General features: G+C 47.6%; 1 long non-coding RNA gene across 1 annotated transcript; it reads right to left on the bottom strand.

The window, feature by feature from the left end:
- Positions 1–6,281: 6,281 nt before the first annotated feature.
- LOC123128836 (uncharacterized) lies at positions 6,282–9,449 on the bottom strand. Its single transcript, XR_006463459.1, has 5 exons — positions 9,172–9,449; positions 8,151–9,066; positions 7,578–7,730; positions 7,316–7,487; positions 6,282–6,543 (listed from the first exon to the last, which is right to left on the bottom strand). It is a non-coding gene; the product is annotated as an uncharacterized lncRNA (long non-coding RNA).
- Positions 9,450–25,448: the final 15,999 nt, after the last annotated feature.

Here is a 25,448-nt window from a genome sequence, read left to right as displayed (position 1 = left end):
TGGCGGAAGATCTTTATAAAACAAAATTCAGATTGCATCGGATTGCAAGCGGGTGGTAGAAGAGGTCCACAAAAGCTCGTCATCAGAGTATGGAGCTATAGTGCATGAAATAATACATCGTGCTAATTCTTTTATGTTATGTAAAGTAGTCCATGAGTTTAGGAGCTTAAATTTCGAGGCTCACAATCTCGCTAAGTATACTTTGTCTCTGGGTTTTGGCCGTTGTGTGTGGTTGGGTCAGCCTGGAGAGCTTGATTTTGTACCGTTAAGCATTATGGAGAGTGAATAAAGCATGCGAGGTTGTCTCAAAAAAAAAACAAGAGGTTAATTTTTTCTTCTCTCTTTTTTGATAATTAATATTTTTCTTTTCTCCTAAAAACAAAACAGGTTTACTTTTTAGATTATTTGTAAGTTACCCAAAAAATAAATTGTGTGCTAGAGCACCCTATAAAAAGTGTTAAAAACACTCTTATACTATTATGGAACGAAAAGAGTACCGTTTACAAGAAGTTGAGGCAAAACAAAATGCCTCCAACAGCTCCCGTAAACCCGAATATGTTACGAAATCCCGTATAATCACAGGCAAGTTTACAGGAAGAAAGTTTTTTCATATAATTTTGACGGATGGATAACCGCTTGAAACTTCACGACAAGGAGATTCTTGCGTCACGTCGGCTCGCCGCCGGTCACTGCCACATTGGGTTGCCACTGTGCGCCATCAGATCGGGCACTGTCGCCACACCGCGCCACCGTCGCCACGCCACCACACCGTAAATTTCATAATCATCCCGTAAAAGTGATTTTAGTAGGGGAGCTATTGGAGTTGCTCTTAGTGGATCGCCCTCTCCCGTCTCCCGACAGCCGCCCCAACCACTATTCCACACCACCTACGACTGGCATCATCAGCGTGCCACCTCGCTGGCAACCCTTGTACTCTCGTCCATCGACAACATTATAGACAACCGTGTTGTATCCATCTCCCGCGTGTTCCAGGTACGCCATTGCACCCCCCCCCCCCTCTTTCCCTCAGTGTTGCATGGATATAATTGGCACTTCAACTATTTGAGTTAACTTACATGTAGCAAACACATTATTTTTCACAAGGTAAAGTCAAAACATGCAAATTCTAGTGTTTTATTTGTTTTTTTCCTTCTCGACTCCTTTTACGTGCTTTTTTCTGTCGACGGTGTTGTTGCGAGTGACGGATAATTTTGCCTTACATAATAACGGTGTTTGAGCCAGAGAATCAATCTAGGATTTATCTATCCCTCCCCTATCCCTTGGCAACTAGGGCAAACTTCCCCTCTCCAAACTTCATCAGCGAGCCCGTGGATTCGCCTCCCCTCTGCCTGCCACTCCCGTGGGCAATGGCTGGTGGCGTGAGGGGAATCTCGATGCCTCTGCTCTAGTTAGTAGCTTAGGTTAAGGTTTTTTAGTCCTTGCAGGTGCGGCGCTCGGGCAGATGGCGACGCTTCTTCTTCGAGTTTGTCTTTCGAGCTCCGATCCTCCTTGAGTTAGTCCATCTAGACATAGTCGACGGAGCACCGACGTAGAATCCTGCCGTCTCCTTGGGAAGGTGAGGTTAGGGTTTCTCGTCATGTTGCGAGATTTGGTGTCAGGTATTTCTGATTTATTCAAGGGTTCAGTGACAATGGTTGCAGCTCTAGGGCGCCGGTCCTTAGGGGCACGTGCATAAAGACTTTCCCACTATCATCATCGACAAGGTCAAGCCAGTTTCAATAGGGGAGCGCGGCGTAGGTGCGGGGTGGATACTGGAAATGGCAGCTGCGTTACGCTGATGGACACACAAGAGGTTAATATTTTCTTCTCTCTTTTTTGATAATTAATGTTTTTCTTTTCTCCTAAAAACAAAACAGGTTTATTTTTCAGGTTATTTGTAAGTCACCCAGAAAATAAATTGCGCGTTAGAGCACCCTATAAAAAGTGTCAAAAACACTTTTATATTATGAAATGAAGGGATTACCGTTTACAAGAAGTTGAGACAAAACAAAAAATGCCTTCAACGGCTCCCGTAAACCCGAATATTTTATGGAATCCCTTACAATCACCTCCTCCGTCCTGCAAGTTTACGGGAAGAAAGTTTTTCCATATAATTTTGACGGATGGATAATCACTTGAAACTTCACGACAAGGAGATTCTTGTGTCACACCGGCTCGCTACCGGTCGCCGCCATGCGGGGTTGCCACTGTGCACCACCAGATTGGGCATTGTCGTCACACCGCGCCACCGCCGCCACACGACCACGATGTCGTCGCCACGCCACCACACCGCCCCCGGGTGCTGCCATGTTGAGCTACCACCACCACGCCATCGCCGGGCACCGCCACGCCGGGTCACTGACTTATAGGTCCTGGGCCATTTCTAGGCTAGTTTAATGGAAACAACACAGAGAAAGATGTTTACGGAAACTGAGAAAAGTTGTCATTGAAAAATTTCCCTCAAATTTCACGATCATCCCATAAAAATGATTTAAAAAAAAGTATTTTAGGGGAGCTATTGGAGTTGCTCTTAGTGGATCCCCTCTCCCGTCTCCCGACGGCCGGCCCAACCGATGTTCCACACCACCTACGACTGGCATCATCAGCGCACCGCCTCGCCTTTCCAGGTTGCCCCTCTTCAACCCTTGTACTCTCGTTCATCGGCAACACTGTAGACAACCGTGTTGTATCCATCTCCGATGTGTTCCAGGTACGCCATTGCACCCCCTCTTTACCTCAGTGTTGCACGGAAATAATTGGCACTTCAACTATTTGAGTTAACTTACATGTAGCGACCACATTAATTTTCACAAGGTAAAGTCAACATGCAAATTCTAGTGTTTTATTTGTTCTTTTCCTTCTCGGCTCCTTTTTACGTGCTTTTTTCTGTCGACGGTGTTGTTGTGAGTGACGGATAATTTTGCCTCACATAATAAAGGTGTTTGAGCCAGAGATTCAATCTAGGATTTATCTATCCCTCCCCTATCCCTTGGCAGCTAGGGCAAACTTCCCCCTCCAAGCTTCATCAGCGAGCCCGTGGATTCGCCTCCCCTCTGGTTGTCGCTCCCGTGGGCAGTGGCTGGTGACAGGAGGGGAATCTCGATGCCTCCACTCTAGTTAGTAGTTTAGATAGGATTTTTAGTCCTGGCAGGTGCGGCGCTCGGGCGGATGGTGGCGCTTCTTCTTCGAGTTTGTCTTCCGAGCTCCGATCCTCCTTGAGTTCATCCATCTGGACATAGTCGACGGAGCACCGACGTAGATTCCTGTCTTCTCCTTGGGACGGTTAGGTTAGGGTTTGTCATCATGTTGCGAGATTTGGTGTCAGGTGCTTCAGATCTATTCAAGGGTTCAACGACAATGGTTGCAGCTCTAGGGCGCCGGTCCTTAGGGGCACGTGCATAAAGACTTTCCCACTATCATCGACAAGGTCAAGCCAGTTCCGATAGGGGAGCGCGGCGCCGGTGCGGGGTGGATACTGGAAATGGCAGCTGCGTTGCGCTGATGGACACACAAGAGGTTAATATTTTCCTCTCTCTTTTTTGATAATTAATGTGTTTCTTTTCTCCTAAAAACAAAACAGGTTTATTTTTCAGGTTATTTGTAAGTTACCCAGAAAATAAATTGCGCGTTAGAGCGCCCTATAAAAAGTGTCAAAAACACTCTTATATTATGAAACGAAGGGATTACCGTTTACAAGAAGTTGAGACAAAAAAAATGCCTTCAACAGCTCCCGTAAACCCGAATATTTTACGGAATCCTTTATAATCACCTCCTCCGCCCTGCAAGTTTACGGGAAGAAAGTTTTTCCATATAATTTTGACGGATGGATAATCACTTGAAACTTCATGACAAGGAGATTCTTGTGTCACGCCGGCTCGCTGCCGGTCGCCGCCATGCGGGGTTGCCACTGTGCACCACCAGATTGGGCATTGTCGTCACACCGCGCCACCGCCGCCACACGACCACGACGTCGTCGCCACGCCACCACACCGCCCCGGGCGCTGCCATGTTGAGCTACCACCACCACGCCATTGCCGGGCACCGCCACGCCGGGTCACTGACTTATAGGTCCTGGGCCATTTCTAGGCTAGTTTAATGGAAATAACACAGAGAAAGATGTTAACGGAAACTGAGAAAAGTTGTCATTGAAAAATTTCCCTCAAATTTCACGATCATCCCATAAAAGTGATTTAAAAAAAGTATTTTAGGGGAGCTATTGAAGTTGCTCTTAGTGGATCCCCTCTCCCGTCTCCCGACGGCCGGCCCAACCGATGTTCCATACCACCTACGACTGGCATCATCAGCGCACCACCTCGCCTTTCCAGGTTGCCCGCCTTCAACCCTTGTACTCTCGTTCATCGGCAACACTGTAGACAACCGTGTTGTATCCATCTCCGATGTGTTCCAGGTACGCCATTGCACCCCCTCTTTACCTCAGTGTTGCACGGAAATAATTGGCACTTCAACTATTTGAGTTAACTTACATGTAGCGACCACATTATTTTTCACAAGGTAAAGTCAACATGCAAATTCTAGTGTTTTATTTGTTCTTTTCCTTCTCGGCTCCTTTTTACGTGCTTCTTTCCGTCGACGGTGTTGTTGTGACTGACGGATAATTTTGCCTCACATAATAAAGGTGTTTGAGCCAGAGAATCAATCTAGGATTTATCTATCCCTCCCCTATCCCTTGGCAGCTAGGGCAAACTTCCCCCTCCAAGCTTCATCAGCGAGCCTGTGGATTCGCCTCCCCTCTGGTTGTCGCTCCCGTGGGCAGTGGCTGGTGACAGGAGGGGAATCTCGATGCCTCTACTCTAGTTAGTAGTTTAGATAGGATTTTTAGTCCTTGCAGGTGCGACGCTCGGGCGGATGGTGGCGCTTCTTCTTCGAGTTTGTCTTCCGAGCTCCGATCCTCCTTGAGTTCATCCATCTGGACATAGTCGACGGAGCACCGACGTAGATTCCTGTCGTCTCGTTGGGACGGTGAGATTAGGATTTGTCATCATGTTGCGAGATTTGGTGTCAGGTGCTTCAGATCTATTCAAGGGTTCAACGACAATGGTTGCAGCTTTAGGGCGCCGGTCCTTAGGGGCACGCGCATAAAGACTTCCTGGCTATCTTCGACAAGGTCAAGCCAGTTCCAATAGGGGAGCAACGACAACAACGCGTAGGCGGCTCATTCTGACGGCGGTAGTGGCCGTCGGTGGTCTCGAAATCTCGGTGTAATTTTTATTATGTTTAAAGTGATTTGTACTTCCTATGGACTTTAACAATAGATCTGGAGCATTTTTGCAAAAAGAAGTTATTTGAGCCCAACACACTACCTGTATTGCTTTTGTTTTTCTTTTGCCGGGAAACTTGCATGTCTGTTGTAAGTGTAACATCTAAACTCTTATCATTTTCTTTATGATCGATAAGTACAGATCGCCCTAGTCCTTATAACGAGATAAGAAATGTTTGCTGAACCAAGTCGAAAATGAAGTAGCATCATGAGTTGCAATTTTCAAGCCATGCATGACCAGAACGCAACTGCCATAAAGACTACTACTAGGCAGTCACGATCTAGGTATAATCATGCTTCTCATCTTGTGATTCAGTGTCAATATACGAAGAAGAGTTTTGTACCAAAACTGGCACACAATTTAGATAAAAATGTTTTGCCTGGCGCCCTGGCCTTTGTTTCTGTCACGGCGCTTATTTTCTCCACCAACCTCCCGGATGGTGCGCTGAAACAGGCAAACTCAAGATTCAAAACGCAAACACAGCAACATGGTAAAGAGAAGCTGCAACAAGGCGTCGCCGCCTGGTTTTAAACCAGGTTCAGGACCAACAACTCGTCGAAAAGAAAGCCCAGCAACTAAAATGCTTCTGCTAAAACTAAATAAAGCGAGACTTAACGTACTTCAAACCATTTTTCTGAGTTTCACCAAACAACGAACAAGGCAGGTTTCCAGCATAGTACCAAAAGATAGAAAGCAGGAAAAACATGTGGCAGTAACAGCTAACAGGACCATCCTTATTCAGTATCAATATATCAAGAAGAATTTTGAATCAAGCTGAACAGACCATTTAGACAAAAAAATATTTTGTCTGGCCTTTGTTTCTGTCACCGCAGTTATTTTCTCCAGCAAACTTCCTGGATGGTGCGATCAGACAGACAAACTCGAAGATTTGAAACACGGACACTGCAACAGGGTAAGAGAAGATGCAACAAAAGGTGTTGCCCCCTGGTTTTAAACCAAGTTCAGGTCCAACCACTCATCCAAAAGAATGCGGAATGCCCAGCAGCTAAAATCCATTTTCATGAGTTTCACCAAACAACAAACACGCAGGTTTCCAGTACAGTGCCAAAGGATAGAAAGCTGGAAACTAAATATGGTGGTAACAACTAACAGGACTGTCGTTACAGACATATTCAGAGAGACACACAATGCTTCAGACCACCATCACAAGCGAGCATGTATCACATCTCAAGCGGTGTCAGGGGGACGCCTGGTTCTGCGGTAGACCGAGGCAAGGGACCCATAGGCTTCTGGAAACCGAAACCTATACAAAACATGACGATGCAGTAAGTTTGGTTTTGAATTCCAAGATCTCAACTGACATAGACGGATAATAGCTTGCCTAGCAGTTTGATGTAGAAGAACTATCATGCAATTTTAGCAACTGTTTTTTCTCTCAATGTGGCATCGACCAAATTTTATTTTTTTACACAAAAGTTTAGCATTGTGACAGCAACATATTACATATATGATCACTCAGATACATCAGCACTCAAGAGGGTTTCAGACTTCAGACACTAGTGAGACAGGCATGCAATTTGGCCATCAAACACTAGTCATGAAACTGACAACAGGCTAGTAACAACAGTGAAACAAATGAGGCAGTACACTATCACCCCTCAGTTGAAGATTTTTAGAAAATTTAATGTGCCAACTAGAACAAGAGCAAAGATAAAACTCAATTTCAAGACGAAAATGACTACTATTTCCATCAGTAATTAAACAGTAAAAGAACACAGGATCAAACCCAAATGATTTTTGCATGGATGGAACAGATTTACAGAAACAACAGATTTATAGGCACAACGGCAATGGTAACTATTGTATTATCACCAGTAATAACAAAGCAATTAATTTCGGTGAAACCTAACAGTCGTTCTGAACTACGCCAGCACACAATCCAATAATGGACACTGAATATAAATAGATTTCAAAAGGGTCTCATATACTCTTGAGTGTTATTTAATTCCAACAGAGATGATAAAACAAGTAGGAATATCATAGGAAAAAATGAAGAAATGATAAAGGTTACTTACGGTATGAGTGATGCTAATTTGATCACGAAGTATGCCACATGTACTCAAGAACTTCAGAATTTTGTGAACTCCCTCATCGACCTTTCTACATTCAATGTTGACAACCTTAAGGTGCAAGCATACAAAATGATTGCTCTATCTTTTCTTCTGCTCCTGTTGCTCTAACGAATTTCTGTGATACAATTTAGTTAGATCAACGGAATATACATAATAGTTCCTTTAACAGTACAACAATGTCTTCATATATATATATAGGTTATACCTCAGTGCTACCAAGCTGAAGAGTGAGCACCTCAAGAACTGGAGAGTGTTGGAGAATGCACAGTAGGTCAATAGTCGTAAACCACTCATTGAGTGATAGAGTCTTTAGTTTGTCAAATATAGGGCAGCATTCTAAATCCCATCTATAGATAAACTGCACAAATAGCAAGCAAACAAAATGGAACTTTAAGACTCTAGAAGAAATAATTTCCGGTAGTAGGAACATTGGGTAGATACTTTAATTTCAAACTACCAAATAGCAAAGGAACAAAAAAGAACAGTGAGACTCAAGAAGGCGAAACAATTTAAGTAAGTAGGAAGTTTGGGTAGATACTTTGATTTCAGGCATAAAGAAAGACAGAACTACAGCTCAAGCCCTGGAAATACATTTTATCCAATCAAGCTACAATGTTATTAAAATTATTAATTTAAAACCAATTGGTGGAGATAAAAGTAGCAACCTGTGGTAATGAGAACATGTATATGCAGGTCTAACAGTGGACAGAGATGTTACAAAGAATCCATGGGTGGCACATAACAACAAGAGTAAAAAAGGAAGTAAGTGTAAATGTACCAGTTCGAAATAAGCATCGCCTACCAACTCCAAATTCACAGCATTGGACAAACCATGGAGAAGCACACCTTCATCAACTGGATAAGCATGACAGCTACAGTCCTCATACTCACAATTCTGTCGGTTACTATGACAAGAATCATAGCAACTATTGTGAAGCCAAACATAAGCTGTTTCTAGAGATGGCATGTATTCAAGGGAAGGGGTCAAGCCATCAAAATTATCAAGTTGCAGTGAGATAAGACCCGGAGCAAATATCCGAATGTGAAACTTCGTAGGGAAGGAACAAAAGTCGGTAATGCAGAGACGCTTTAGCGATTTGGAAGATATCCTGCGTGCATCAATGTAGCAATCTTGCATCTCTAGTTCCTCCAATACCGAGCAGCGCGAGAAATTCAGAGTGGAGCGTTTTAGGTCAACCCGATTAAGGTGTAGGATCTTCTAGTGCTGGGAGATGAGAGGCACATCGAGTACTAGTGGGTCATACTCAATGTCATTATCATCATCTTCTTCAATAGCAACACTGAGCTGGAGCTCCTTAACTTGGCACTTTAGAGCATACTGGATCAACAGCATGGTGTTTGTGTATGTGCGCTCATCATCATCATCATCATCAAGACAGCCAACGATCTTGCACTTGTCGAGAGGCGAGTCCCCGCGGAGGTGGATGAAGAGCTTCACCAGCTGTTTGAAACGTTCGGAGCTCGGGAAACTCGACTGGTCAAAGATGAGGGGCAGGCTGGTGGTGCGCCTGCAATGGTCACGCCACCCGGTGTCGAGCACGCAAGTTTGCAGAGCATCAGCCGCAGGCAGAAAGGACAGCACGTGCCGGAGGAGGTCGTCAGTGAGGTCGTCGAATTGACACCTGCCGCTCGCCGCAGTCTTGTTGAGCATTCCGTCGAACAGGTGGCGCGCCCTGCGGGAGCGGAAGAATAAATGAATCAGCAGAAACACGAGAAAAGTGGGGAGTGTAGCATCACCGAATCAGGGAATCCCTTGATCCAAGAGCAGGCAGCATCACCTGAGCTCGGCTCGTGAACCCAATCCAAGAGCAGGCAGCACCGACCGACTTCTCCGGCCCAAGTCAACACCGAGGTCTCCAAGCTCGTGGAGGAGCTCCCGCCCCTGGCGTCCACTTCCCTCGGCGTCTTCGGGTGCGTGCTCGGGGGCTTCTTCCGGAGCCGCCGGAGCTCCCCACGCCGGTGAGCGAGAGGGCGGAGGAGCGAGCGCGGCGCGAGGTGGATAGTGGAAATGAATTATTTTTTTTGAGGAACCAGTGATTCTTGAGATGGGCTGTGTGATATCAGTGAAGGTCTTGGCCCAGCTCATGGATTAAGAAATCGCTGACATCTGCAGCACTCTTGCCAGCTTGGCCCAGCTTCTGGTCTTTTTTTCTCTCAACAAAAAAGAAAAGAGAGATCACTCGCTCTCGAGCTGGCTGCTCTCTTCTCTTGCCAGGAGAGAGGGAGATCGTCAAGGGCGTGTTTGGTTGCCCGCATTAGGCCCAGCCTGGCTTGCGCGGGAAGAATTCAGCCCGTTTGATTTTCTGCATTCATCATGCGGCCATCGCACGAAACTTAAAGCATGTCCAGGCCAGGCTCAGGGGAAACTCATGAATCGGCAATAGCTCGCGAGCCTGGCTCGCGCGAGGCAGGGGAGGGCGACGCGCTTCTCCCCTCGTGCGAGCAGGGGAGATGGTGCGAGCTCGCCCGCGTCGCCGAAAAATCGGCGGGAGGATTTCGGCTCACCTGGAGCCTCTCCACACCTATTTAGCCCCTCCCTCACCGCCCCAACTCCCGCCACCATTCTTCCTCCGTTCGCGCTTTTCCGCCGATGCGCATCGGCACCGACGAGCAGGTAAGCGGCGCATCTTCATCGGCCGGCGGTCCACGGCGTCGGAGCTCCTTCACCGGCTGGCGTTCATCTTCCACCACCGTCCCCCTCGTCCTCAAGCTGCAGCCATGGCCTCTGTGAATTCAACCCCCCTTTCTCTCTGTTCCTTCTAGCTAGATCTGAGTTGCAGCTAGGGTTTGATCTAGATGCATGGTTGATTAGTGGTCTGATCTGTGAGCTGATATGGTTAGTTGCTATGATGCGGTTGCAATTTGTGGTAGGGCTAGATGCTCAAGCATGTGGTAGGCTAGATTAGTAGTAGAGTTTGAAGTTGAACCTTGTGCTTGTGTTGAATCATGCTTAGATCTGTGATTTGTAGCTATTGGTGGTCCATTTGTAGCATGCTATTTGTTGTAGATGTATGTTCCTGCTCAAAGATTGTCTAGTATGCTTAGTATGATAGTGATGAAGCATGTGCTTGCTATGATAGTGATGAACCATGTACATGTATGCTCCTGCTTTCATGGATTGTTCGGTATGTTGTGTGCTATGCTCACTGTCAATGTGTGCTACGATTGTAGGACATGACTACGCAGACATAAGATCTTAGTCAGGGCCTTGTCGTGTCCGACAGCCAGTTTGCTCCATCGTTTGTCGAGGACTCGCAGCCTATGTCCGAGATGGCACCTGATTCAGAGGTGTTCGAGTCTGATTCCCTCTATGTGCCAGTAGTGCTCGTTGAGCCAACTCCTACTGTTGCTGCTGCTGCCGCTGCAATCAAGCTAGCAGCAGCAAAGGCAAAGAAGGATGGTAGGTCGAACAACATGAAGTGGCAGCCGTTCATGTCCACGTTCGTGCTGAACAAGATGTGTGAGCTCATCTCTAGTGGAGTTAGGACTGACAAGGGCTTCAAGGAGGTGCACTTGAACACCGTTGCGAAGCAGGTGTTCAAGTTCTGTGGGCAAGAGATGTCTGCCACCCAGGTGTACAACCACCTGAGGAAGTGGAGAAGTCGATGGATCCAAGTGTCCAAGCTGAGAGACCTTAGCGGCGCCTCATGGGATGAGAACACTTGCTCCATAGTTCTGGAGGCAGAGCACTACGCCGGCCATGTCGCGGTTAGCTCACAGCCCTCTTCCTTTTCATACTGTCCACCATTGCCTACTCCTAATTGCAACTAACAACACTTGTATTTCATTCTTAGGACCACCCAAGGGACGTTGAGTTCCTCAACACACTCATCCAGAACTACAACCAGATGCAACACATCTTCTCCTTCGGGCTGGCAACTGGGAAGCATGCCATGGGCTCGGGTGAGCCTCTTGGTTCTCCCATGCCAGACTTCCCTAGGACACCGGACGTCGAGGTCATTGATGGCCCTGACAAGCCCACTGCGAAGCCCTTCGACAAGCCATTTGACCCCGTCCATGATAGGAAGAGGAAGAGAGGAGGCCTGATGGAGGAGGAGATCAATGTTTTTTGCAGCATGACTGAGGCGGTGAAGGAGGTGGCAACAGCCATGAGGGAGTGCAAGCCCCTCGACGTCCACCATGACCTGTATGGCGCTGTCATGACCCAGGGTGGATTCAGCGACGAGGCTCTCATGGCAGCTCTCAGCCACCTGCTTGACAACAAGGCCCAGGGTGTTGGGTTCGTTGCCATGGCCCACGCTCACAGGGTGCTGTGGCTCAGGAGCTGGCTGGGCAAGCACTACTACTAGAGTAGTGCTGCCTGTGAGCGTGCATGATCCCCGACGGCGATGGCGGTGGTGACGACGACGACGATGACGATGAAGACGTACATTTTGTGTAGCTAGGGCTCAAAAACTATTTGATGGTCTGTATATTTTGGTGAGGTGGTATATACTAACCCCTCACGCTGATGGTGAACTTGCGGTGGTAGGACGACACCCTCTTTTGGATGTGGTGGTAGGTTAACACCAAGGTAGTGCTAGGTTGAACTTGCTATGCCATATGATCATGCATGCTTTACTTCTCTTCTGCTCCATTGTTGTTTGTGTGCTACTTTGCTTGCTACTTGTGCTCCATTGATTTGCTGCTTCAACTCTTGCTCTTGTGCATTGCTAGGGCAAGTGGTATGCCGTGTTCATCGGTGAGGTTCCAGGGGTTTATAGTTTATGGGAAGAAGCCAATGCACAAGTGGCATCATATAGCAACAGCAACTATAGAGGGCTCAAGACTAGGCAGGCAGCAGAACAAGCTTACTCCGCCTGGTTGCGAAAGCACGGAGGCAACAGTGTCGACCGTGCCAAGGATGGAGTTGTCAAAGTAGAAGCTGCTAAGGTGGATCGTCAGTTCGGCCTGAAGCTGAAGAACTTCATCGTCTTCGCCCAGTTCGTCACCATTGTTGTGTTGTGGCGTTGGTGTGCTAGGTGTGATCATTGTGGGTAAGCTCACCAACTAGGGTACAAGGTAAGCACAACATGTACGCCGTATGCAACCAAATGCCGTGTTCATGTGCCGCTAGGGCCAATGCAGCCAACCAAACAAAGTGCACTTGCGTATTACCTAATACAGGGACTAGGGATCACTACAAAAAAAAGACACATCCGTGACATTTTGGGCCGAACGAAAAAAATTTCTGTCATACATATGACACTTCTATGACGATAATTGTGACAAAACCCGGTATCATCATAGATGTGGTGGGCTCCTACTTCTATGACAAAAAATCATGACAGAAAATGGGCTTTTCGTCCTGGGCGGGCCGGAGACGCAGCTGCATGACATTCTTTGGGCCGTCCATGACGGAAAAAACCGTGGTAGAAGCGAGGGGGAGGAAAATTTCAGGGAGTTCCCGGTTACGGTGGGAGGTCGGGGGCCGAGCGATGCGCGTTTCTCTCGTACACGTACGCGCGTCTGTGCGAGGCGTTGGCTCTAACTGAACCCGAGCGAGGCGTTGGGCTCTAACTGAACCCGAGCGATTGCACTGCAGGCTACGCGTTACTGAACCCGAGCGATTGATCGATGGCTGTTAACTGAACCCGATCGAGCGATTCCTTGGCTACTGCTGCTAACTGAAGCCGATCGATGCTGCCTCTGGATGAACAGTGAGAGTTGCAGGGGGGTTGGATGAACAGTTCCCGGTGGGGGTGGATGAACAGGACCCCGTGGTGTTGCCTCTGGATGAACAGGACCCCGATCGATCGAGCTGGTTGGGGCTGGATGAACAGGACCCCGTGGAGGGCTGGATGAATAGGACCACCCCGTGGAGGGCTGGATGAACAGTAGACGGTGGAGGGCAGGATGAACAGTAGCCCGTGGAGGGGTGGTTGAACAGGAGCCCGTGGAGAGGGTGTTGGGGATCGTAGCAGAATTTAAAATTTTCCACGCATCACCAAGATCAATCTATGGAGTATTCTAGCAACAAGGGGAATAGGAGTGCATCTACATACCCTTGTAGATCGCGAGCGGAAGCGTTCAAGTGAACGGGGTTGATGGAGTCGTACTCGTCGTGATCCAAATCACCGATGATCCTAGCGCCGAACGGACGACACCTCCACGTTCAACACACGTACGGTTGGGGAAGAAGTCTCCTCCTTCTTGATCCAGCAAGGGGGAAGGAGAAGTTGATGGAGATCCAGCAGCACGATAGCGTGGTGGTGCATGCAGCAGGGTCTCGGCAGGGCTTCGCTAAGCACCAACGAGAGGGAGAGGTGTTACGGGAGGGAGAGGGAGGCGCTAGGGGCTAGGGTGCGCAGCCCTCCCTCCCCCTCTTTATATAGGGGCCCTTGGGGGGCGTCGGCCCCTCTATATCCCATCTAGAGGGGGGGCGGCGGCCAAGGCGGGTGGCTTGCCCCCCAAGCCAAGTGGGGCGCCCCCACCCCTAGGGTTCCCAAACCCTAGGCGCAGGGGAGGCCCAAGGGGGTGCACCAGCCCACCTGGGGCTGGTTCCCCTCCCACTTCAGCCCATGGGGCCCTCCGGGATAGGTGTCCCCACCCGGTGGACCCCCGGGACCCTTCCGGTGGTCCCGGTACAATACCGGTGACCCCCGAAACATTCCCGATGGCCGAAACTGGACTTCCTATATATAAATCTTTACCTCTGGACCATTCTGGAACTCCTCGTGACGTCCCGGATCTCATCCGGGACTCTGAACAACTTTCGGGTTACTGCATACTAATATCTCTACAACCCTAGCGTCACCGAACCTTAAGTGTGTAGACCCTACGGGTTCGGGAGACACGCAGACATGACCGAGATGCCTCTCCGGTCAATAACCAGCGGGATCTGGATACCCATGTTGGCTCCCACATGCTCCACGATGATCTCATCGGATGAACCACGATGTCGAGGATTCAATCAATCCCGTATACAATTCCCTTTGTCAATCGGTACGTTACTTGCCCGAGACTCGATCGTCGGTATCCCAATACCTTGTTCAATCTCATTACCGGCAAGTCACTTTACTCGTACCGTAATGCATGATCCCATGACCAACCCCTTGGTCACATTGAGCTCATTATGATGATGCATTACCGAGTGGGCCCAGAGATACCTCTCCGTCATACGGAGTGACAAATCCCAGTCTCGATTCATGCCAACCCAACAGACACTTTTGGAGATACCCATAGTGCACCTTTATAGTCACCCAGTTACGTTGTGACGTTTGGCACACCCAAAGCACTCCTACGGTATCCGGGAGTTGCACAATCTCATGGTCTAAGGAAATGATACTTGACATTGGAAAAGCTCTAGCAAACGAACTACATGATCTTTGTGCTATGCTTAGGTTTGGGTCTTGTCCATCACATCATTCTCCTAATGATGTGATCCCGTTATCAATGACATCCAATGTCCATAGTCAGGAAACCACGACTATCTGTTGATCAACGAGCTAGTCAACTAGAGGCTCACTAGGGACACATTGTGGTCTATGTATTCACACATGTATTACGATTTCCGGATAACACAATTATAGCATGAATAATAGACAATTATCATGAACAAAGAAATATAATAATAACCATTTTATTATTGCCTCTAGGGCATATTTCAAACAGTCTCCCACTTGCACTAGAGTCACTAATCTAGTTACATTGTGATGAATCGAACGCCCATGGAATTCTGGTGTTGATCATGTTTTGCTCTAGGGAGAGGTTTAGTCAACGGATCTGCTACATTCAGGTTCGTATGTACTTTACAAATCTCTATGTCTCCATTTTGAACACTTTCACGAATGGAGTTGAAGCGACGCTTGATATGCCTAGTCTTCCTGTGAAGCCTGGGCTCCTTGGCAAGGGCAATAGCTCCAGTGTTATCACAGAAGAGAGTCATCGGGTCCGACGCATTGGGTATGTCTCCTAGGTCGGTAATGAACTCCTTCACCCAGACTGCTTCTTGTGCTACCTCCGAGGCTGCCATGTACTCTGCTTCACATGTAGATCCTGCCACGACGCTTTGCTTGCAACTGCACCAGCTTACTGCCCCACCATTCAAAATATACACGTATCCGGTTTGTGACTTAGAGTCATCCAGATCTGTGTCGAAGCTAGTGCCGACGTAACCCTTTACGACGAGCTCTTCGTCACCTCCATAAACGAGAAACATATCCTTGGTCCTTTTCAGGTACTTCAGGATGTTTTTGACCGTTGTCCAGTGTTCCTTGCCGGGATTACTTTGGTACCTACCTACCAAACTTACGGCAAGGTTTACATCAGGTCTGGTACACAGCATGGCATACATAATAGACCCTGTGGCTGAGGCATAGGGGATGACACTCATCTCTTCTATATCTTCTGCCGTGGTCGGGCATTGAGCCGTGCTCAATCGCTCACCTTGCAATACAGGCAAGAACCCCTTCTTGGACTGATCCATATTGAACTTCTTCAATATCTTGTCAAGGTACATACTTTGTGAAAGACCGATGAGGCGTCTCGATCTATCTCTATAGATCTTAATGCCTAATATATAAGCAGCTTCTCCAAGGTCCTTCATTGAAAAACACTTGTTCAAGTAGGCCTTTATGCTTCCCAAGAATTCTATATCATTTCCCATCAACAGTATGTCATCCACATATAATATGAGAAATGCTACAGAGCTCCCACTCACTTTCTTGTAAATGCAGGCTTCTCCATAAGTCTGCATAAACCCAAACACTTTGATCATCTCATCAAAGCGAATGTTCCAACTCCGATATGCTTGCACCAGCCCATAGATTGAGCGTTGGAGCTTGCACACCTTGTTAGCATTCTTAGGATCGACAAAACCTTCCGGCTGCATCATATACAATTCTTCCTTAAGAAAGTTGTTAAGGAATGCTGTTTTGACGTCCATTTGCCATATCTCATAATCATAGAATGCGGCAATTGCTAGCATGATTTGGACGGACTTCAGCTTAGCTACGGGTGAGAAAGTCTCATCGTAGTCAACCCCTTGAACTTGTCGATAACCCTTAGTGACAAGTCAAGCCTTATAGATGGTCACATTACCATCCGCGTATGTCTTCTTTTTAAAGATACATTTATTTTCTATGGCTCGCCGATCATCGGGCAAGTCAGTCAAAGTCCATACTTCGTTTTCATACATGGATTCTATCTCGGATTTCATGGCTTCTAGCCATTTGTTGGAATCTGGGCCCGCCATCGCTTCTTCATAGTTCGAAGGTTCATCATTGTCTAACAACATGATTTCCAGGACAGGGTTGCCGTACCACTCTGGTGCGGAACGTGTCCTTGTGGACCTACGAAGTTCAGTAGGAGCTTGATCCGAAGTGTCTTGATCATCATCATTAACCTCCTCTCTAATCGGTGCAGGCACCACAGGAACATTTTCCTGAGCTGCGCTACTCTCCGCTTCAAGAGGCAGTTCTTCATCAAGCTCTACTTTTCTCCCACTTACTTCTTTCGAGAGAAACTCTTTCTCTAGAAAGCATCCATTCTTGGCAACAAAGATCTTGCCTTCGGATCTGAGGTAGAAGGTATACCCAATGGTTTCCTTAGGGTATCCTATGAAGATGCATTTTTCCGACTTGGATTCGAGCTTTTCAGGTTGAAGTTTCTTGACATAAGCATCGCATCCCCAAACTTTTAGAAACAACAGCTTAGGTTTCTTCCCAAACCATAATTCATATGGTGTCCTCTCAACGGATTTCGACGGAGCCCTATTTAAAGTGAATGCGGCAGTCTCTAAAGCATAGGCCCAAAATGAGAGTGGTAGATCGGTAAGAGACATCATAGATCGCGCCATATCCAATAGAGTGCGATTACGACGTTCGGACACACCATTTCACTGAGGTGTTCCAGGCGGCGTGAGTTGTGAAACGATTCCACATTTCCTTAGGTGCGTACCAAATTCGTGACTTAAATATTCTCCCCCATGATTTGATCGTAAGAACTTTATTTTTCTGTCACGTTGATTCTCAACCTCACTCTGAAATTCCTTGAACTTTTCAAAGGTCTCAGACTTGTGTTTCATTAAGTAGACATACCATATCTACTCAAGTCATCAGTGAGAGTGAGAACATAGCGATAGCCACCGCAAGCCTCAACACTCATTGGACCGCACACATCAGTATGTATGATTTCTAATAAGTTGGTTGCTCGCTCCATTGTTCCGGAGAACGGAGTCTTGGTCATTTTACCCATGAGGCATGGTTCGCACGTGTCAAATGATTCGTAATCAAGAGACTCTAAAAGTCCATCTGCATGGAGCTTCTTCATGCGTTTGACACCTATGTGACCAAGGCGGCAGTGCCACAAGTATGTGGGACTATCATTATCAACCTTACATCTTTTGGTATTCACACTATGAATATGTGTAACATTACACTCGAGATTCATTAAGAATAAACCATTCACCAGCGGGGCATGACCATAAAAAATATCTCTCATATAAATAGAACAACCATTATTCTCGGATTTAAATGAGTAGCCATCTCAAATTAAACAAGATCCTCATACAATGTTCATGCTCAAAGTTGGAACTAAATAACAATTATTGAGGTTTAAAACTAATCCCGTAGGTAAATGTAGAGGCAGCGTGCCGACGGCGATCACATCGACCTTGGAACCATTCCTGACGCGCATCGTCACCTCGTCCTTCACCAGTCTCCGCTTATTCCGCAGCTCCTGCTTAGAGCTACAAATATGAGAAACCGCACCGGTATCAAATACCCAGGAGCTACTACGAGTACTGGTAAGGTAAACATCAATTACATGTATATCACATATACCTTTAGTGTTGCCGACCTTCTTGTCCGCTAAGTACTTGGGGCAGTTCCGCTTCCAGTGGCCACTTCCCTTGCAATAAAAGCACTCGGTCTCAGGCTTGGGTCCATTCTTTGGCTTCCTCCCGGCAACTGGCTTACCGGGCGCGGCAACTCCCTTCCCGTCCTTCTTGAAGTTCTTCTTACCCTTGCCTTTCTTGAACTTAGTGGTTTTATTCACCATCAACACTTGATGTTCCTTTTTGATCTCCACCTCCGCTGATTTCAGCATTGAATATACCTCAGGAATGGTCTTTTCCATCCCCTGCATATTGAAGTTCATCACAAAGCTCTTGTAGCTCGGTGGAAGCGACTGATCATCACGTGGTGCTTCGAAACAACGAACCTTCGCAACGGTGCACAGTTAGGGGGAACACTTTCTTGAAATTAATTCGACGGATCATCTTATTTAAGCTACCGTCGTTCTAAGAAAATAAGATGTAAAACATGATAAACATCACATGCAATCAAATAGTGACATGATATGGCCAATATCATTTTGCTCCTTTTGATCTCCATCTTCGGGGCGCCATGATCATCGTCATCACCGGCACGACACCATGATCTCCATCATCATGATCTCCATCATCGTGTCTTCATGAAGTTGTCACGTTAACTATTACTTCTACTACTATGGCTAACGGTTTAGCAATAAAGTAAAGTAATTACATGACGTTATATGTTGACACGCAGGTCATAAATAAATTAAGACAACTCCTATGGCTCCTGCCGGTTGTCATACTCATCGACATGCAAGTCGTGATTCCTATTACAAGAACATGATCATCTCATACATCACATATATCATTCATCACATCCTTTGGCCATATCACATCAGAAAACACTTGCTGCAAAAACAAGTTAGACGTCCTCTAATTGTTGTTGCAAGTTTTTACGTGGCTGCTATAGGTTTCTAGCAAGAACGTTTCTTACCTACGCCAAAACCACAACGTGAATTGCCAATTTCTATTTACCCTTCATAAGGACCCTGTTCATCGAATCCGATCCGACTAAAGTGGGAGAGACAGACACCCGCCAGCCACCTTATGCAACTAGTTCATGTCAGTCGGTGGAACCAGTCTCACGTAAGCGTACGTGTAAGGTCGGTCCGGGCCGCTTCATCCCACAATGCCGTCAAATCAAGATAAGACTAGTAACGGCAAGATAATTGACAATATCGACGCCCACAACTGCTTTGTGTTCTACTCGTGCGTAGAAACTATGCATAGACCTAGCTCATGATGCCACTGTTGGGGATCGTAGCAGAATTTAAAATTTTCTATGCATCACCAAGATCAATCTATGGAGTATTCTAGCAACGAGGGGAATAGGAGTGCATCTACATACCCTTGTAGATCGCGAGCGGAAGCGTTCAAGTTAACGGGGTTGATGATGTCGTAGTCGTCGTGATCCAAATCACCGATGATCCTAGCGCCGAACGGACGGCACCTCCGCGTTCAACACACGTACGGTTGGGGAAGACGTCTCCTCCTTCTTGATCCAGCAAGGAGGAAGGAGAGGTTGATGGAGATCCAGTAGCACAACGGCGTGGTGGTGGATGCAGCAGGGTCTCGGCAGGGCTTCACCAAGCACCAACGAGAGGGAGAGGTGTTACGGGAGGGAGAGGGAGGCGCCAGGGGCTAGGGTGTGCAGCCCTCCCTCCCCCCTCTTTATATAGGGGCCCTGGGGGGGCGGCCCCTCTAGATCCCATCTAGAGGGGGGGGCGGCGGCCAAGGGGGTGGCTTGCCCCCCAAGCCAAGTGGGGCGCCCCCACCCCTAGGGTTCCCAAACCCTAGGCGCAGGGGAGGCCCAAGGGGGGCGCACCAGCCCACCTGGGGCTGGTTCCCCTCCCACTTCAGCCCATGGGGCCCTCCGGGATAGGTGGCCCCACCCGGTGGACCCCCGGGACCCTTCCGGTGGTCCCGGTACAATACCGGTGACCCCCAAAACATTCCCTATGGCCGAAAGTGGACTTCCTATATATAAATCTTTACCTCCGGACCATTCCGGAACTCCTCGTGACATCCGGGATCTCATCTGGGACTCCGAACAACTTTCGGGTTACTGCATACTAATATCTCTACAACCCTAGCGTCACCGAACCTTAAGTCTGTAGACCCTACGGGTTCGGGAGACACACAGACATGACTGAGACGCCTCTCCGGTCAATAACCAACAGCGGGATCTGGATACCCATGTTGGCTCCCACATGCTCCACGATGATCTCATCAGATGAACCACGATGTCGAGGATTCAATCAATCCCGTATACAATTCCCTTTGTCAATCGGTACGTTACTTGCCCGAGACTCGATCGTCGGTATCCCAATACCTTGTTCAATCTCGTTACCGGCAAGTCACTTTACTCGTACCGTAATGCATGATCACGTGACCAACCCCTTGGTCACATTGAGCTCATTATGATGATGCATTACCGAGTGGGCCCAGAGATACCTCTCCGTCATACGGAGTGACAAATCCAGTCTCGATTCGTGCCAACCCAACAGACACTTTCGGAGATACCCATAGTGCACCTTTATAGTCACCCAGTTACGTTGTGACGTTTGGCACACCCAAAGCACTCCTACGGTATCCGGGAGTTGCACAATCTCATGGTCTAAGGAAATGATACTTGACATTGGAAAAGCTCTAGCAAACGAACTACACGATCATTGTGCTATGCTTAGGTTTGGGTCTTGTCCATCGCATCATTCTCCTAATGATGTGATCCCGTTATCAATGACATCCAATGTCCATAGTCAGGAAACCACGACTATCTGTTGATCAACGAGCTAGTCAACTAGAGGCTCACTTGGGACATGTTGTGGTCTATGTATTCACACATGTATTACGATTTCCGGATAACACAATTATAGCATGAATAATAGAAAATTATCATGAACAAAGAAATATAATAATAACCATTTTATTATTGCCTCTAGGGCATATTTCCAACAGAGGGGTGGTTGAACAGTAGCCGGTGGAGTAGCGCGCGGTGGAGGCTGGATGAACAGGAGCCCGTGAATGAACAGTCGCAGGTGGAGGCTGGAGGAGGTCGACGGTGGATGAATAGTAGCTCGTGGAGGCTGGAGGGGGTCGGCGGTGGAGATGAACAGTATCCTGTGGAGTCCCGTTTTGCGGTACGCCACACCCCTCCCGATGAACAGGACCCCCGTTTTGACCGTAGCGCTCCAACACAAGTTCGTTTCCTCCGTTTTGCGGTACGCCACACCCCTCCTGATCAACAGGACCCCCGTTTCGACCGTAGGAGGTCCGTTTCCTCCGTTTTGTGGTACGCCACACCCCTCCCAATTAACAGGACCCCTGTTTCGACCGTAGGAGGTCCGTTTCCTTCGTTGTGCAGTACGCCAGGCCTTGTTTCCATCGCCTCTTCCGGCCAAGCCCTCCCGATGAACACGACCATGCATTCCGTTCCAACCCAGCCGCGTTGCCTCCCGATGAACACGACGCATTCCGTTGCCTCCCCATGAACACGACGATGACGTTGTTTCTCCGTTCCGACCCAGCCATGTTAACGAGCCCTCGCCGTACATATGCGCGAGTAGGCGTTCGAGACCCCGCCCATATGTACACACACGTGGCCGTATTTTCTTTCTTGCACCCTGGCCGCTGTACGTACGTGTACATGCTACGTGCGCGCCTCTACTATGACATGTGCGTGCCTCTACTATGACATGTGCGCGCCTCTACATCGACCAGTATATATGTACATACGCGTGCGCGACCAGAATGAAAACGCTACGTACGCTTCGATCAGGTGGGTCCCGACTGTCAGACACTTCCTTGCCTGCGAAGATGTAGCTGGTGGGTCCCAGCAGTCAGGGGGCGAATCATTTTTCTTTTTGCCCGGACGCACTTCCTTGCGTGCGAAGATGTAGCTGGTGGGTCCCAACAGTCGAGGGGCCGGTGGGTCCTAGCAGTCAGGGGGGCGAATCATTTTGGTTTTTTTTTGCCCGGACGCACTTCCTTGCGTGCGAAGATGTAGCTGGTGGGTCCCAGCAGTTAGGGGGGCGAATCGTTTTTTTTGCCCAGACGCACTTCCTTGCATGCGAAGGTGTAGCTGGTGGGTCCCAGCAGTTAGGGGGAAACAATTTTTTCGTGAAATACGATGGCCCGTCCGGTGGGTCCCTGCTGTCAGGTGGAGGAATCATTATTTTCCGCGTAATAAGGAGGCACTTCCTTTCTGCCGCCGTGGACCCAGCTGTCAGCCTCTCGACGTACAGTCCACGTCCGATGGAAGTGTTCCTTGACCACGTTGACCACACCGCGCCGAGAGCACCAGGGCGGTGGACGACAGCGAGGCCTAGGAAGGGGACGACGCGGAGCCGGTGAAGACGCGGCAGTGGATGCCCACGCGGAGAGGAGTATGAGGGTTCACTCGTTCGGCTGCGGTGTGAGGCTGCCGTCTCCGCAGGGCCTGGCCAGCGGTGGGAATAGTAGGGGGCGGTGAGGCCTCCGCGGCAGCACAGCCGGCCACCGGAGGCAGGAACAGGCGGCACGATCGGCGCTGCTTTGGGCGGCTGGAGCAAGAAGACCATAGGTTGAAGAAGCACTACGGCCGTTAGATGGACATCGTACGGTCACTGCCGCTCGGGTCCAAGCAAGGCCACCGCTGCTACCCTCCTGTTGAAGCCAAGCTAGGCGGGTTGACCATTGACGGCCGGTTAGCTTCTTGGCAGTGACGTGGTGTCGGGGAGTTCTGCTGGAGAACAACGCTGCTTCTACTTAACTGTTGGTGCAGTTGGCTGACTGACACGTGGGCCCAACAGGCCACATGTCAGTTACGCAACTGCACCTGCAGTTTAGTCACTGAAGCTTCTGTTCGGCTCAGCGGGACACAGGTGGGTAGCTTCGGTTAATTAATTACACCTCCTTCATCACCAAGCTTCCTCCTTCGTGGATCTCATTGGCACTCTTGATGTGGAAGAAAAGGCGAGAGCAAATGACACACATGCTTGAGGAATTGAGGGAGGATCTAGTGCCAATATGGTACAGAAGAACTTCCAGCCCCACAAGTTCAAGAACAAGGGCAAGTTTGATGGTAAAGCAAAGTTTGATGGGAAGAACAAGGCTGTGCAACACATGAACTTCAAGAAGAAAGGTGTTTGTCATGTGGTGATCCTAATCATTGGGCTCCTAGTTGCCCTAATCGCTATGACAAGCTAGGCCGGTTAATTAATTATACCTCCAGCGCACCCCTTTTTAGTTGAAATGTAATGAAATCCGGCATGTTTATATGAAATCCGACCGTGTATGAATGAATTTATTTCGATTAGTTCGAATTCCTGTATCACTGGCATTGGATGAACATACAAAAACAATACGTACTAGCATTATTCCCAGGGTGATCACCTCGTTTGCAGCAGTTTCACATGTACTCCCTCCGGTCCTTTCTAGTCTGCATACAAGTTTTGTCTGCAGTCAAAGTATCTCTACTTTGACCAATCTTATACAAAAAAGTATGCACTTACACAATGTGCGAAGTAAAAAGGAACAAAAGGAGTACAAAGAGTTTGAGCAGCTTTTTAGCGTTTCTGTACATTGCAATCAAACACACAGGCCTGGCAATCCATAGAGAACATTCAAAACAATCGATGATTATGCATCTCAGCGACTCACATGTCAGAGGCAATATTTACTTCACAACTAAAGAATAAAGAAAAAATTGATCGACGCTGCTGACAGCAAAGGGCGTCCCATTCGAAAATATCAAACGCATGTCTTGCTAAAATCAATGAGAAAAATTTGACAAGGTTGTCCCATTCCAAAATATCAAATGCCTGCGATTGTGGAATGGGCAGGGTTTGCCATCAATTCGGACATTGACATGGCACCTCGTGCTAAATAAACCAGCTGTTCTTTTTGTGCAGTTCCACCAAAATCAACCAAATTCGTGCGTAGCTTGTATGATTTCGCCCTTATATGTTGCAACGCTTTGAACTTATCGGCACCTCCTTTCTTGTGGTGGAAATGAATGATCCGATGTATTCATGAACATATTGTGTAGTTCCCATTGAAATCAAGCTGAGCACCCCTGTTTGCACAAATACAAAAAAGTGATTAGTATAGAGCAAACTGTACTATGAATTGACAGTTTCAACAGGCACATACATGGTCCATGTAGAGCACACTTTTAGAAAAATGGAACTCACCAGAAAGAATCCTAGAACAACAGCAAAAAAATGGAGATTTTTTTAGTCCTTCTAAGCTGAAGTTAGTTTGGTCTTGTGGGGAGTAATGTAACCATCCTTCAACTGCTCCTTCTGATGATAAGATAGACAGGGCTTCTTCATCCTGGCATAATCGGAACTAGTCACTTCACGTACTCCATATTCTTCTTCAGAGGAAGATGATTCTGTTGTGCAACAACAAGAGGACTACTAAATGCTAGCAGTTTGCTCAAAAAAGGAAAGGAAATATTTAAAACAGCACAGATGAAGCACTTCTCAAGGACAATACCACTTTTTCATGACAGTATCTAAACAGTAGCACAACACCAATAGAGATGACAAAGCTCAATCATATGGATGAAATCAGTGGGCGAGTACCAACCTTTGGCAGCAGGCTTATTGTGTAGAGCATACAGATGAAGCATTTCTCCGGAACCATCTGTTGCTATCTACGGTGGTGGCCAAGCTTACTATATACTCCTCGATTAGTTTAATGTTCCCAACATCTTCTTATGCAGTTCCACTAAAATATATGGTATCTTCAAAGAAGATCCATGTTTGCACAAGTAGAGATATTACATATTACATTAAGAGTGGCATCAAATCAGTGGCAAAACAATTGCTCGTTCCAGCCATAGCAATAAATTAAGATGCAAAACTATACCATTACTTGTGCCATCACAGTTCCAGTGCTTCATTACAGCACCGGGAGTTGATTTTTGTTTTTCTTCCCCTTGTTCTTCCCCTTCATCACTTGGTTCAATAACAAACAAGCTTCGCCTTCAATGTAAGATTTGGCATGTCAATTAGGGAGCACAAGTATAGTACTAAACTTAATTTTCTGATGAAAGTGGCAAAATACAGGCCAGCAGTTGTGAAATATCCTTATCTTACCTCAATGGGATATTACGGTGCACATACAGATTGGAAGTCTTGTCTCCATTTGTGCAGTTCACTAAAATCAAGCAACATTATCGTACAAGTAGCACAACATATGAATGCACACTGCAGAATCATGTGAAAGAAGGCTAGTACTGACCTCTCATGA

Source organism: Triticum aestivum, chromosome 6A (genome assembly GCF_018294505.1).
Source record: "Triticum aestivum cultivar Chinese Spring chromosome 6A, IWGSC CS RefSeq v2.1, whole genome shotgun sequence".
NCBI lineage: Eukaryota > Viridiplantae > Streptophyta > Magnoliopsida > Poales > Poaceae > Triticum > Triticum aestivum.
This window is presented reverse-complemented; position numbering and strand designations above follow the sequence as displayed.